Source organism: Nannospalax galili, unplaced genomic scaffold, assembly GCF_000622305.1.
Source record: "Nannospalax galili isolate Female #2095 unplaced genomic scaffold, S.galili_v1.0 scaffold43, whole genome shotgun sequence".
Classification (NCBI taxonomy): domain Eukaryota; kingdom Metazoa; phylum Chordata; class Mammalia; order Rodentia; family Spalacidae; genus Nannospalax; species Nannospalax galili.
In genome coordinates this window covers 6518390-6533845 of record NW_008353342.1, presented here as the reverse complement: position 1 = coordinate 6533845, position 15456 = coordinate 6518390, and the positions used below count along the sequence as shown (strand labels likewise).

Sequence of the window (15456 nt, the reverse complement as noted above, 5' to 3'; positions counted from 1 at the left end):
TCAATTTCAATTGCCTTGGAATAAATTTTTCTGTAAAAAAAAAAAAAAAAAAACACCAAGTATCTTCTTGAAGTCCCTCAAATTAAGGTAAAGAATAAGAACAAATCATTCTGGAAGGACGCAAAGGAAAATAGCTTTAGATACTTAAGTGACAATAGAATTTATTCTCATAATTGTTTTAATAGCTTTTGTATAATCCTCATCACTATTATGAGATATTAATTGTATTTATCAAATCTGTAATCATTATGCCAAAAAATCTGAATTACTGTAATATTTTGTATATTGTTAAAACTGTAACTTTAATTGTAAAAAAAATTTTTTAAACAAAAAAAATTTTTAAAAAAAGAATAAAAAATGGCCAGAGTAGTGAATGAAAGCATTTGAGATATAATGAACTGTGTGGTCACAGTAAAGTAAAATGCACAAAATATATCAGTAATTTAGGAGGAAATGCATCCTGTATTGCTCCCAATCTACAATTCTAAGGGAGAAAACATTGTGTAGTATGAGTTACTTCACTTCTGTAGCATTTAAAGTTTTTGTTTCTCACGTTTTGTTCATTTACATTGAGTGGATGTAATTGTGGCTGAATCTGTGAGTCTTGAATATGGTGATATTCAGTGAGTATCTAAATGATATTGGAAGTTTAAAATAATAAGAATCTATTTCTGGGGGCTGCAGTGTGGCACTGAAGCTGTCTAGTAAAGGGTCAGAGCTTGTCCACTAAGTGAGTACGTAGAACACTCAGGACAAAGAGCTCTGGACCACATGTCTTCATCATGTGACTCTTAAGGTCTTGGAATGACCATGAAGTAGAAAGAGAACAAGAAGAACAGGGGCTTCTGTGCTAATTTATAAACTCAAAAAATGTTCAAATAAATGCCAGGCCCATCTCAGGTGCTTGATACATTCTTAGGAGTCCCCTGTCATCAAGACTTGCTATAATCTATTGGAGTTGGTCTCATAATTGATAAAGAGATGTATTATATCTAACATTTACAGGCTATGAATAAACATAAAAGACATTTTTCTTACTACTCTATCATTTTATTCAACCATTTCTCCTACTTATAAATAATTTGGAAAAAAAATGATTGCATAGTGCCTTCATTTCCTGAAAGAAGGTATTTGTAAAATGTTCTGTAAAACCAGATACACTGTGAAGGTTCACGATATCCTGCATTTCATGATTTGACCCTAAACGATCTCATCATTGGAAGTATTAAGGAAACTAATGGTCTGTTACAGTAAGTGTATTTGTAAGATTTTTATTTAAATACGTATATCAAAAAAGACCTACTTTTGTGTGGAACATGAGATAAAATGAGGTATTCAGAAGTTATTTTTTGTTGAAATGTGCATATTAGTTCCTGTGCTGTAAAAAGAATATAAAGTGAACCTTTAGCACTTAGTTTTGACAAGAAGATATTTGCTCTCTTCTCGTCTTCCTCACTGTGGAGAAGGCTTCATGAAGTGACATTTCTGACTGTGCAGAACTATGTGTTACTTATCACAGGCAAACACACACACACATGTGGCATCTTATTCCTATTATACACATGTAAATTAGCTCACGTCAGATGAAATTTCACTATAAGATAATACCATAAAAGCAAAAAACAGAAAACTGGAAAGAACAAAAGCAGGATTATTTATGGAAAAAATGGCTTTTAGTTTCTATATAATGGGAGCTCAACACAATAAATTAGGATGCTCTTTTCCAAAGTTTACAGCACACCTAAAGGTTCCAAAAATTCAAACACATATATATTGTGTATATATATATATATATACACAATACACACTAGTAGTGCATTATACATCAGTAGCAGCAATGGCTTTTCTAGATCTGCGGTCATCTAAACAAAATATAGAGACATCCAGCATGCTCCATTAAAAAGTAATAAATAAAAAAAAATCCAAGAAAACAGCAAAGTTCTATTACTGTTGTGATAGTTGGTATAATTTTTATTAGATTCTCTATCAGCATCTGGAATGGAAACATTCTAGATTAACATTAAAAGCAGCTCCGATAAAGCAGTCACTACTGTGCTGACACACATAATAGACACATATGTCAATAATTTGCTCATGAAATTTGTTAACTGGTATTTAGACACTTGTATCATCAGAGGTGGTACTTATACAATTTAAAATGTTTTCCCTTTTTTGTGACTAGGAATTTAACAAATCAGGTTTTCTTTTCTGAAACAGGATCTCAGATATCCCAGGGCGGCCTTGAACTTTCTATGACCTTAAGCTTCTGATCCTTCTATGTCCACTTCCCAAAATGCTGGGGTTAAAGGCTTGTGCCACGCACCACACCTAGTTTATGAGGTGCTAGGGACCAAACAGAGGGATTTGTGTATACAAAACAGGCACTCTATCAACTGAGTTACACTCCTATCCCCCAGACTAGGTTTCCAGGTTAAAATCCATGTATGTGGCTCTAGGTTCAATCCCCAGTACCAAGGGGAAAAAAATCCAAAGCATTGCTTTGCCGTTTTTTAAAAAGCCTCTTTAGGTTAGACCTGGGCCAACTGTTAGGAAAACTCTTCAGAAGAATTACCTTTTTATTTCCAGGGTCTCACTCTTCTTCTGAAGTGTGAAGATATTTTTCATGAAATGTGCCTTTGAATGATCACGAGGCTCTAACAGAGAGTTTGTTATCTTGTCTTTTACATTTTCAATATAATCAAAACACTGAGATATTTAAGGAGAGAACTGTAGAATTCATAGAAAGGCAAACTGTGAACTAACCTCGTATGACATGACGAGGACTTGGGAGATTTTCAAGCTGAAGTAACTACTAGGGAATAATGATGTTTGTAAATGAAAAAATCTGTGAAAAATAAATTACCACAGGGTTGGGGAGGAATCCAAACAGAAGAGGGAGAAAAAGGTGATGCTAAAATGCAACTTTACATGACCTGTAGTCAACATGCTAATATTATCAACAAGGCAGTTTAAAATTTCTACTTGACCAACTGCCTTGGGCCCTTTCTCTGGATAAATACTTGGCCACTAAATTAACTACTGCCCTCAAGGTTTTGAATCCACTGGGATAATATGACAGGGGAAAGGTTCCATTTGTAGCACTATCCCTAAACATACTGTGACTGTGACTCCCTTGAGTCTCAGAAAAGAGGAAGGCTAACCATGAAAACAAAGCGGGACTATAATATTAGCTGACATAAGGTAATCTGATTTGGCTATAGTACTTTCTGGAAGAGCAAAACCCCACCTGACCCCTCCTAAGAAATCTAGGAAACTGACTCCACAGCTGTCTGAGCAGAAGTTAATATGGGAATATAAATCTGTTATGATCATGGTCAGTGGTGGAGCAATCCAGATTATTCCCACCATTGTTACAGCCAGCCTTGGACTCTCAAGTAGGTAAGTGATGGATTGGCAGCAAGGACTGCTTCATGCTGCTGCTGCTGCTGCTGCTGCTGCTGCTGCTGCTGCTGCTTCTTAAAGTTTCATGGTAGCATTACACCTTCATACACACTTGAAATGATGAGGAAAGCCACGTCCTTGGAAACAAAGGGGGAGAAGTTCTGGTGAAAAGATATCTTGAGAAAAAGTGTATCTATTCTGCTGGCTGAGTAGCCTTGTAAAAGAGTACTTCAGCATCTCTAGAAAATCTCTTGCATGCAGTGAAGCATACTTCTCTCTTTTCAAAATCTTGTTCAGGAAGATTCAATTCTGATTAATATATCTTTACAGCTACGTGCAGCCACTGAATCGGCGGCAAAACTGAACCATATCATCAGCCAGGGACAAAGACCAGCACTTCCCGGAAGTGGAAAGGCAAGTCTTAATCAGGCCCTGCTACTCACACATCCACTCTGATGTGCTTCACATGTATGTGAACTCTTAAAATGTCGGTGCTGCAAAATATCTATTTCTATTTCCTCACACATGTTCTGGTAGCTATGGTAGTTCTGCTCTCCCTGCCGCATGGCAGGCCCTGGGTAGAAAGAGCAGCTTCTCAGAGTGCTTTTCTCACAGAGCTAACAAAAGCACAGATGCTATATTGCAATTCCCCAATGGCTTTCTAAGTTTTGTATAAAACCAGTCCATGGCCTACAGGGAGTCACATGGCTCAGCTCCAAATCTAGGAACATGGAGTGTGGTCAAGGGGTTATGGCAAAAGTGAAGATGTCCCATACTGCTCATGAGAGGGAAATAGAGACCTGGTATGGATGAGGTAATCTGTCCCACTCCCCAAGTAATCAGTCCTGGAATCTAGAGATTCATCCCTGATGGCTGGGATATGCACATCTTGAGTCATTTAGCAGCCCTGTGCTTTTGTGTTTGTTTCTTTGCTTGTTTGGTTTTTTTTTTTTTTTTTTTGAGACAGAATTTGGAAAATCCATAAAGTTCAGAAAACTAATAAGGGATCATTGAGGATGATTCATGGACGGGACATAGAGTGCAGCCATATAGATGAGACTTGGAATAATGGATAGGATGGGTTAAATGGGATTGGGAATGGGAGTGCAGAGCAGAAGGAGAATGGGGAGGGATAGCTAACACTAAAGGCCTTAGGACAGAGAGTCATATGGAAACCCACTATAGAAGCGTCTCTCAATATATACATATACAATATAAAAATCTTTTCAATCTAATTACCCAGTGGTCCAAATAGACACTGCAGGCTAGCAAATGAAAAGCCCACCCTCTTTTGGAGTTGTTGACTACAGTGGTCCCATAGATCCTCAGACAATACCAGCTATTGGCATTGCACTTGGTTACCTGCCAGAACTTGATGTTAAGACCCTGTTGCTGGACACTAAAAATAGCTGAGTTGCAAAACAAACAAGGAGACATCAAGCTGGTACTGACCTTAAAGCTTCACCTCTGCTGGCTAGCTTTCATAATACTAGATGGTGCTATGCATGTTGCTGACAGAGAAAAGTAATCATCAGCCTTAGCTAGCGGTGAACCATGTGAGACACTGGCTTGATGAAATAAGTCACAAATACTGTGGGATTAACCAACCATCTTCTAATTGGATTTAAGGCCCATTTCACAATCGAGTACCCATACCTGACACTGTTATCAGGGCCAAGAAGTTGTAGCTAAACAAAACAGGCCACAGGGGAGAACCTACTACTGTCATTCTGCTAAACAGATGTAATATTAAACTGACTCATAATGACTTATTGCTATACCCATAGACAGTGTATCTCTCAATTCTCAACAGAGAAGCTTCTTGCAGCACATGGTCATTAACACAGAGACCCACAGATGGTCAAAATGTAAAAAATAAGAGACTGGGGATTGCTCAGTCCTAAATAGGACACCTATATTGGACTTTCTCCTCCCAAGGCTCAGGAATAACTGCAGAAGAGGGCCTGGAAAGATTGTAAGTGCCAGAGGAGGTAGATAAATACAAAGAAACTGTGTTGCCTGGACACATGAACTCATAACACCTATGATAGTATGCACAAAAGCTGTGCAAACACAAGCCAGACAGGGACCCAGAGTAGATGATGTGGGCAGGAAGTCCCAGCCCTAACTGAGGAACTATTGGCAACTGATGGATGCTGGGAGAGGGAGAGTCAGTTTTCTTTACTGATGTGATCCCTGGTAGGTTAACCAGACTCCAGAGGATGGAAACACACTCAGGAGCACTTGGGAGGCAGATCGGATTTGATAGGCCTTTAAAAAGCAAAAGGACCAATTAAGTATGACATGAAGCCTACAGGGGTTACTGTGGTGGGGGTGGAAATAATTAAAGATTAAAATGCATTATATGAAATTCTAGAATCAATAAAAATTTATTTCAAGACTGAGATATTATTTTAAAATTCAGGCCTTATCATGAAAGCAAGGGCCAGGGGTTTGTTCGTATGTTTTGTATTGAATTTTTGTGTATTCCATATAGGACATCTTAATCATTTTTATACCCCCTTCCCCTTGGTACCCCCATAATCCCCACCCCCATTGGAATTCATGCATTCTGTCATTTGTATTAAGGCTTATTGAGTCAAGTTAGTGTCCCCAGATGCCCCTCAGTTCAAGTTCACCCACTGAGGTCTAATCAGCCTATCTAGAATCCTTCCCTTTAAGATCAGCTCTTTCTCACCCAGCGGTAATCAGCTGCTCAATAGTTCTTCAGCTAAGATTGGGACCTGCTGCCCATTTCCACAGTTCCCTGCTGGGTCTTTTAATGCTTGAGTTTGCATGGGTCCTGTGGATGCTGACACCATTACTTTCAATTCATATGATCAGGGTACCTGGAGCCTGTTAAGACTATTTCCATATGGTCATGCACCTCCTCCCTGGCTCTTACAGTCTTTCCACCCCATCTTCCACAATGGTCCCTGAGGCCTGGGTGGGTAGAGCTTAATACAGGAGGCCTTTCCAAGGACCCACACTGTGCAGACTCTTATTCTCTACCCTTTGGCCATCTGTATCCATTTGTGTTCATGGCCCACTGTTGCATGGAGGAGCTTTGTTGATGAGAGTTGTGATATGCATTAGTATTTGCTCTAGCCCTTGTTCCACTATGTTCTGTGAGCCTTAGGTGTAGAGGCTGCACTGTAGATGTGTCACTTAGCCTTAGGCAATCCACAGACCAGTTGTGAAACTCTGTAATAATCTCTATCTGTTGCAAAAAAATCTTCTTTGATGAATAAAAAAAAAATTTTAAAGAAAGAAACCCTGGAAGATGAAATGGAAGAGAGCTCTGAGGGCAGAAATGAGTAGAGGATGGAAGGAAACGGCATCAAACAAGCACTTTCTCTTTGGTTTCAGGAGCTTGGGCTCTCATACCAGGCCTCTGGAGTTCATGACTGGCTGTCCCAGTGCTTGGAGATGGTTTTCCAGTCCCGATAGGTGGTTCAAGGGGACTGGTCTGAGCTTAGAGGGCATTACAACTTTGGTTCTCCCTCTTCAACGTAACAACTGTGAGAGTCTCCAAGAATACTTCAATATCCATCTGCGAGGTATCTTCATGAATGATCCAAGCATCTACTACCTTGTAACATTTCAGATGAAATCCAAAAGGCAATACCTGTCTGGACAGGACAGCAGGCTGGGGGCGAAATGAGAGACACAGTACCTAGCACACCTGGGGGGCAGGAGTCAAAAAAGAACTGTGTTCCTCTAAGCCTCCTATATTTTATATAAGTTGTTCCTTCTGTTAGAATGCTTTATGCTTCTCTCTGGGCAAATCTTGCCCTTTCTTCAAGGTCCAGGTAGCCCTCCTTGGCAAACCTTCCCACTCCTAGTCAAAGTTAACCTCTGCCCAGTCTAAGCTCCATCGAACTTTGCATAGACCATTAAAAAGTCAAGAAATATAAAATGAAAGAGGAAGATGACAGATAACCACCCACACACCAACTGTTGGGAATCTTTGGGGAATAAACCGGGACTAATTGGAGAGCAGTCATCCTATGAAGCAGGTGACAGTGAAGAAACACTGGTTTCAGCAAAAAGAAACATTAGAAAGTAGAACAGAGGGGAAAGATTCCAGATTCCTTTCCAGGAGGCTCGGCCTCAAATGGACAGTGCTCTGCTCCCAGTTCAGAGTGGGTGCATCTACAGAGTTGGAACCATAGCATACGATAAAGACATTTAGAAAATTCTCACCCTGTTTTTCAATACCAGATACTTTGAGACAGGCTAGGGGTAAAATATGAATGCTGGAGAAAAGAAGATGAGAGTGGGAGAGGGAGGGAGACGAGAGACAGAGAAACAGACAGAGAGACAGCGAGGTCCTGCAGGGGAAATGCCTCATGGAAGCTGCACTGACAGAGGGATGGGAAGAGACCAAAACAAAACAGGATGTCAAAAAGCAAAATCAGGGCCTGGAGAGATGGCTTGGCCGTTAAAAGCACTTGCTGCACTTTCAGAGTTCCAGAGTTTGGTTCCCAGAACCCATGCTGGGTGGTGCACAACCACCTGTAACTCCCGACTTCAGGGGATCTGACACTCTTTCCTGATCTCTGCTGGCAGGTGCACCAATGTGCACATACAAAGAGACACACATGTACACACAAATAAATATTCTTTTTTTAAAAAAAGGGGGGGAGCTGCTGGAGAGATGGCTCAGAAGTTAAGAGCACTAGCTGCTCTTGCAGAGGACCTGGGTTCAAATCCCAGCACCCACATGGCAGCTAATAACTGTCCATAACCCCAGGAGATCTGATGCCTTCTTCTGACCTCTACAGGCATCACAGGACAAGAGTGCACTTACATACATGTAGGCAATACACTCTTACACATAAAATAAAAATAATAAAAATATTTTTGAAAACACAATCAGCAGTGACACATCACTAAAATCTGCAGTCAACCAGCCCAGAATCCTAGAATTAGCAGACATTTAGATGCTGAGAAAATCTCTCTTCTCAGCCCTTGACACAATGATCAATGACAGCGTTCATTTTTTTACATTTAAAACAAATCTGGGGCCTGGAGAGATGACTCAGCAGTTAAGAGCAGTGGCTGCTTTTGCAGAGGACCCGGGTTCAATTCCCAGAACCCACATGGAGGCTAAAAACCATCCATAACTCCAGTTCCAGGGGAATCCAACTCTTTCTTCTGACCTCTGCCAACATTGCATGACAGGGGTTCACTAACACACATGTAGGCAATACATACATTTAAGTACTAAGGAAAATCTCCCTTCTCAACACTTGACACATTAATAAACAACACTTGCCATTTTTTACATTAAAAATTTTTTATTTATTTTTATTCTATATGTATGTGTGTTTTGTCTGCATGTATATAAGTGTACCCATGTCCTGCAAAGCCCATGGAGGCCAAAAGAGGGTGTCAAATTCTCTGGAGCTGGAGTTACAAATGGTTGTTAGCTGCCATATACATGCTGGGAATCGACCCTGGGTCCTCTGGAAGAACAGCCAGTGCTCTTAACCACTGAGCCACCTCTCTAGCCCCATTTTTTAATTTTTTATTGTTACAATTATTGGTGGGTGTGTGGGTGTGTGTGTATGTGTGTGTGTGTGTGTGTGTGTGTGATGTAAGAGTGCAAGTATGTATATGCTATAAAGTGTATGTGATGGTCAGAGGACAACTTTCAGAAACTGTTTCCTACCATCATGAGAGCTGGGAACCAAACTCACATCATCAGGTTTATGAAGCAAGTGGTTTTACCTACTGAGTATTTTTGGAAGCCCAAGAAGTCATTTTTAAAAGGCCCCTGCAGAGTAGGTGCATGTGAAGCCTACACATGTGGCCATGTGAATGACTGCACAGAGTGTACGCCTGTGCCCACATGAGTGACGACATACAGCCTGCACCTGCTCTCAGGCAGGTGACTCCTCTCAGACTCTATTTAATATCTAATTTTAATTGTGTGGGCCACTTGTCCTGTTCCCTCCTCCTTTGAAATAGGCTCCCCCCAAAAGTACATGTTATGCTGAGGCTGATGCCTTCCTGCCAACCCCAAGTGCCCACAGTGTTTTTAGTTCATTTATTTACCCTTTCCCCTTTCATTTTACTTTTAGCTAGAGCTACTCTACCCCTTCATTCTTTATTGTTTCATCTTCTATTTGTAATTCCCTTTTATTTTCCATGTAAGCTTAATATTTTATCTACTCACCATTTATTTTCCCTCCAATTTTATTCTTAGTAACAAATATGTCTTTTTTAATGATTGTCTGTGTATACTGGAATGTGTGTAATGCCTGCAAAGGCCAGAAGAGGGTGGCAGAGCCACGATGTGGGTGCTTGAAATCAAACCAGGGTCCTTCAATCCCTGAGCCACCTCTACAGCCCACCAACTAATACCTTAACACACGCCATACAATTATTGATCCTTTATTACCCAAGGTACTGGAGTTGAGATAACAACTCTTTGTGTTGGCTATTACAGTATTTTCATAGTGCATATAAACTTCAGCTCTGGTTGGTTCTGATTTAGTATTCTTCCTTACGAGTGGTACTGGAGATTATGCCTCATGCCTTAATCATATGGGTTGAGGGTTTAGCTACTGAGATACATACACAGCCCAGGAAGGAAGAATGATGCCTCAGTCCTACTATAAGTGAGTCACACTTAAACACTGAAAATGTTTCAGATGAAAGAACACAAATGAGATCTCAAAATCCAAAAACGTAATCCTAGATGTACAAGCGCCTTCTTAGAAAAATAAGAATCATACAAAGATAGACAGGATTTCCTTTAAAACCACTAATTCTAAGATTATACACTCCTAACTCACACCAAGGGACATCTGGGGACACAAACCTGACTCAATAGGCCTTAACATATATGACAGAATGCATGAAACCCAATGGGGGAGCTATGGGATGTGGATAGTGGAGGGGGGGGTCTAAATATGATTAAGATTTATTGTATGAAATGCACAAAAATTCAATAAAATATATACACTAAAAAAAAGTGGAAATAAGTTGAAGCTCCAGACAAAGACTTGGAAAGAATGAGTTCAGGAATGTTAAATTAAATCAAAGAAGACAAATCCCTGAAAGAACTCAAAGGGAACATTCAGGCCTGAAAGAAATAAGGCTGATAGAGAAATACACACAGGTGATTTAAAAATGAAAGAAATCAAATTAAATTTAGAAATAAAAAGTTCAGTAAATGAAAACTAAAAATCCAAGTAAAGCCTCAATGGTAGCATGGAGGAAGTAGGGGACAAAATATGAGACCTTGCAAACAGGGTAGATGAGGTGTATCATTCAGACAATGACTAAAATGAATTAAGAAAACGCAAGATTTGAGGAAATATTAAAAGCATTAAAATACCAAATCTATAAATAATGGCCACAATAGAAGGAGAAGTTCAAACTAAAGGTAGAGAAAATGTATTTGATAACATCACAGCAGGAAATTTCCAGTCTCCGCAAAAGAGACGGCTATCTAGATAAAGATTTAGGATTAAAACAAGACCAGAAAAGAACCTGTGCATGCCGTATTACAGTTTAAACATTAAGCATATTGAACAAGGAAAGAATATGGAAAGCTTCAAGAAAGACGACCCAGCCAGGCATGGTGTATACCTTCAATCCCAGCACTTAGGAAACAAATTTCTCAGCAGAAGCTCTAACAACTAGGAGAGCATAGGGGAATGAGCTATTTAAAGCTCTGAAAGCCATTAACTGACAGCCTAGATTATGGAATCCGATAAATATATTCTTCATAATTGAAAAAGGAAAAACTTTCCATGATAAAAACAAATAAATGGAATTTATGATTACTCAGAACTGCCAAAGATATTTGAAGGAATCCTACACACTGAAGAGAAAGGCCAACATATCTATAAGGCTGCAGGAAGAAGAAACTATACTATAGCAGTAAATAACAGATGAAGATTTCACTATAAAAACAAAATGCCAAGAATTAATATGTACTTTTCAATAGTAACTCTGAATAAGGATGGGGAAACAAGGGAGTCAGGGCAGGGTTAACCAAAATAAATATCATATGGAAAGGTTATATGAAAACCTATGATCTTGCAACTCAAGTAAAAATGTAGTAGGGGATAGCTCATGTGTGATATGAAATAACAGGGGGAGAAAATTGGGGGATGAAGGTTTAAATGGAAATGTGGGGCAGAAAATAGGGGACAGTGGAGGTGGTGACTAGGAGTCAAGTTAACCAAATCTAAGGATGTATGAAGAAACCTTAAGAAAAACCTGTGGTTTGTAAATTAATAAAAAATGTTTTTTAAAAAGGTTTGAACAGGGTGTGGTGGTTCCTGTGCCTGCATTAAGATGTGATCCCTTGCTTCCTGCTTTGCTATTTCTGTGGCCATAACTCCCCTGCCATTATGAACTCCATAAGTAAAACAAACTCTTTCTTTTCCAAGCTGCCTTGGCCATGGTGTCTTATCACAGCAGTAGAAAATTAACTAATACAGAAAAGTTGGTACCAGAGAGTGAGAGCTGCTCGTGTGGATGAAGCAGGCCTGGGTCCATCTCAGGCTGGCAGTTGAACCTGGAAGTGCTGTTCATGTGGTGCTGGCTTTAGAGGCATGAAGGATGCAGGAGTGAAGGTGTCATTGGTTCTTCCTCCATGCTTTGGTCAGGCAGCAAGCAGCAGGAGTGTCCCTGCATAAAAGAGGCCAATAGGCACTGACATATCACATGAAACTGTGAAAATGAAGCCTGATTAGCAGTGAAGGCCCCAACATGCTAGATCTGTGAGACATCTGCCAAGGAGAGCTGCATATGAGGAGAGGGGGAAAGAGGAGGGAAGGGGAGAGAGGGAGAGGGAGAGGGAGAGGGAGGGGGAGAGAGAGGGAGGAAGGGAGGAAGAGAGGTTGCACATAGCAAAACTTGAGGTACTGAGCCATCTAAGCCCTTTGGAAGTAAAGGCTTCAGAAGTTAGACCTGGAGCTACTGGATTTGGTGTTTACCCTGTTGCTTTTCAGTCTTTTGTTGGTCATTTCCTCAGTATGCCCCATTCCTCATTTTTGGAAGGGGAATGTGTATTTGGTTCCATTGTATGTTGGAAGTATGTAATTTGTCCTTTGATTTTTATGGAGTTTACAGTTAAGAGACTGCCTTGAGTCTCAGAGGAGACTCTGGACTCTTGACTTCTGAATAGCAGTGAGATTGCTAAAGACTATGGGGACTTTTGACGGTGGACTAAAAACATTTTGCATTTTATATGGTCCTGAGCATTTGGGGGACAGGAAGTAGAATGTGGTTTGAATGAGAATGTCCCCCATAGGCTCCAAGTACTTGGACATTTTGTCCACAGTTGGTGACACTGTTTTGGGAAGTTTTAGGAGGCGCAGCCTTGATGGAGGATGCACGTCATTGGGGGTGGGCTTTGAGTTCTTAAGCCTTGACAGACTCTAGTCACTCTCTGCTTCCTGTGCCTGCTTAAAGACTGATTGTTCAGCTTTCTGCTCTTGCCCACCTCTGCTGCCATGCTTCCCCCACCATTATTGACTCTAACTCTCTGAACCATAAGCCAAACAAACTCTTTCTTCTATAAGTTGTCTTGGTCATGGTCTTTTATCACCACAACGGAAATGTAACTAATATACAGAGGTACCCCACATTAGTGAGCAATGCTACTCCCAGAAGACATGGGCCATTGACATGGGTCAGTGCCAGGCACAAGTTACCTCCATATGAGTTATTGATCAGGGAGATCCAAAAGGCACCCAAAACAACTGCTGCTGTTCTTGGTTGCCCACCAGTAAGACCCTACTGCTGAGGAAACCATACAGTTTGGTTGCAGAATAGAGAAATCAATTTTGAACTGATGGGGAAACTCTCCCTCTGCTGGCTAGTTATGCAGGTTATCATGGGCAAAGACATCAACAGTCCCACTGAGAATGATGTGGACTTCTCCACACTCACCGAGGGGCTGACAGGTGCACTATAAATGTTTGGTATGTGTGAAGTCCTTTTCTCTTCCATTCAAACATCCCTTAGTATCTACTCTAGAGGGAAGAGAATACTCTAGATATTCATTACAACACACAGCTTGAACTAATACAAAAAGGACATATGTTCTGAAAAATAAGTCACTGAATTACTAAATACTAGAAAAGACAGGTACGTGCGCTTAATAACACCTCTTTCCAATGATGTCTACATTCTCATCTCTGCAGTCTAAAGTTTTGCCTTATAAGGAAAGAGTGCACATAGAGATATGATTACATGAAGGCTCTTGAGATGGCTATTTTTCTGAATTATTCTTCTGGGTCCTAAAATACTATACTACAGGCATCTGAGAGGGGGCGGGAGGGAGAAAGAAAGGCTAGGGGAGAGAAGAAGTGGGGAGGAAGAGGAAGAGGTAGGGAGGAGGAGAAAGAAAGAGGAAGAGGAGGAGGAGGAAGAAGAGGAGGAAGGAAGGAGGCAGAGGGGGACAGAGACCAAGATCCCTCCTGGGCCTTGGCCATACATCCCAAGTCTCTACTCAAATGTTTCTTCAAGAGGCTTTCCTAGAGCATTCTACCTACAATGGCACTTTCTGCCCCTCGTTTGCCCCGTCACTTAGTTAACTTCATAGCATTTACTGTTACTTGAAAAAACATGTATATGTATGTACGTGTGTGTTTAGATGTGTTGTAAGGATTTATTTCCTTGATGGATGTATTACTTGTCTTACTGCCATGAGAAAATACTTGACAGAAATGACCTAAACAAGGATGGACTTATTTTGGCTCACAGTTTGAGGGTAAAGTCTGCCATATCAGGGAAGTTATGGAAGCAGAAGGATGAGGCATTGCGCATCGTATTGCACCTGCCGTCCAAAAGCAGAGAGGGAATGCTAGCACTCAACTCCTTTCCTTTCTATCCAGCCCATCACATGGAACAGTGCCACCTACACTCAGGGTCAGTCTTCTCAGTCAGTTAACCTAATCCAAATAAGCCCTCAGAGACATACCTGAGGCTAACCTAAACCAGATCATCACTCCTCACAGGCATGCCCAGAAGCTTGTCTCATAGGTGATCCTAAATTCTGTTCACAATATTAACCATGGCAATTATTGCTAATTGTTTCCACTATAACTCCTCAAGCTCACTTGAGGAAGGTAAGAATTAGGAAAGCTTAGCAAACTGGGACTCCTCTTAGCTTGAGCTATGCACACACTCACTAGCAATGCAACTGGCAGCCTGGGGTCCCCACCTGCACAAGTTCAAATACACTGCACTTCAAAGGAGTGAGTTTGCTCCTCCTCGACGACTCTATGGTGATGCCCCCTTTCTAGTCAAACACATACAGGAAATATAGGCAATGGGCTGATCTGGCAGAAATTGGTTTTGGATGCATGTGCAGTAGGGAAAACTGTGTCCTCAAAATGTACTTTTAAGGAAAATCCTCTATTTTCCATCTTGTAGCTATGAAAAATTGGGCACGTATATGATTGAAATCACATGCAACATGAGAAAAGACATGAGAGAAAAGCTTACATGAACCAAGCAGGCAAATGAAGAGATCCACTTATGCTACAGTTCCTAACAACCTGCTCCTCTTCCTAGACCCCAGAAGAGGCCCAAACATTAACTGATGGCTTTGAGAACCCTAACTCTTAAGAGTCCGCAGCTCACTTGCAGTGTATCTGATCTGCCCTATAGCTATGCTTTTGAATAAAGTTTCCTTGTCACTTTTAAATCTATGTGTACTCTTTGGTTCCTTTGAACAAGACACCAGGAGCCTAGAAACACCTCATCCAGGGAGAGACCCCTAATAACAGAAGTATGAAGATAAACAAGGCTAATTCAAAGGCTTCTGAACCATTTTTTAAAATATAACATGCGGGCTGGAGGGATAGTGCAGCCGTTAAAGGCTAACAACCAAAAAGTAAAATATAACATGCTTCTGTTCACATACAGCATTTTTGAGTACTAATGATGTGTGATATGAGGACTCGTCTTGGTGGAAAATGAGATACATCTCACACGAACATTTCTCACAGCTCTGTAACACACAAGCCCAGTGCTCATGTTCACTACAGGCTTGAGCTCCTGAGGTCAAAGGCTGAG

The 15456-nt window shown here is 40.7% G+C and overlaps 1 pseudogene; it reads right to left on the bottom strand.

The window, feature by feature from the left end:
* The window catches only part of LOC103748028, a 131907-nt pseudogene extending 117705 nt beyond the window's left edge, over window positions 1-14202 (bottom strand).
* Between the last annotated feature and the right edge of the window lie 1254 nt (window positions 14203-15456).